This window comes from Diaphorina citri, unplaced genomic scaffold (assembly GCF_000475195.1).
Source record: "Diaphorina citri unplaced genomic scaffold, Diaci psyllid genome assembly version 1.1 scaffold2461, whole genome shotgun sequence".
Taxonomy (NCBI): Eukaryota; Metazoa; Arthropoda; class Insecta; order Hemiptera; family Psyllidae; genus Diaphorina; species Diaphorina citri.
This window is the reverse complement of record NW_007379883.1, coordinates 34264-35242: the sequence shown is the minus strand read 5'-3', so window position 1 is coordinate 35242 and position 979 is coordinate 34264.

Below are 979 nucleotides of genomic sequence, written 5' to 3'. Positions count from 1 at the left end.
TTGATTGATTGATTGATTGATTGATTGATTGATTGATTGATTGATTGATTGATTGATTGATTGATTGATTGATTGATTGGTTGATTGATTGATTGATTGATTGATTGATTGATTGATACACATCATCCAGCCTGAGTAGGGCCGAGGCGCCATACGCTTCTGCTGATTAGGAGGTCACCCACCTCCGGATACCAACCACGAGCAACGTTGCTTAACTTCAAGGGTATATTGATGGCCAGGACATCAAACATCCGGATAATGCTGTGATACCCACAAAATCTGTGAACAGGCTCTTAGCTTCACCACAAAATTCTTTCTTCTTCTCTTTCTCCCTTCACCCTCATCCTTACCCTTCTTCATCCTCCTCCCCCTCCTTCTACTCCTCCTGCTTCTTCTTCCTCTTTTCCCATGCATTCTTCTTCTCCTCCCTCTTCCCTTCCCTTCCTCACTCCCCCGTGGAAACATTAAAAACATACGATGTAACATAAATATCCATTAGGAAAATATTTCGCGAACTTTTCTCCCCTGACGGGGGCAGAGGGAGGAAGCAACTGGGAGTTTTTCTCACCCCCCACATTGCTTGCTCCAAAATTCGAGGTGTACAACATTGGGTATTCTGGAATACTTTGGATTATAAGATTTGAATGAAATGGAAAAAGAAGGAAAATGGGGGAGAGAGAATGAGAGAGAGAGAGGGGGAGAGGAAGAGAGAGAGAGAGAGAGGAAGAGAGAGAGAGAGGAAGAGAGAGAGAGGAAGAGAGAGAGAGAGGGAGAGGAAGAGAGAGAGAGAGAGAGGACAACTAATGATTTACAATCGTTGCCAGCGTATTTTAATGTCTTTCCTTATGTTCCAAATATTTCTCTCTCCCTCTCCCTCCCTCTTAATCTCTCCCTCTCTCTCTCTCTCTCTTCTCTCTCTCTCTCTCTCTCTCTCTCTCTCTCTCTTTCTCTCTCTCTCCTCTCTCTGTCTCTCTCTCTT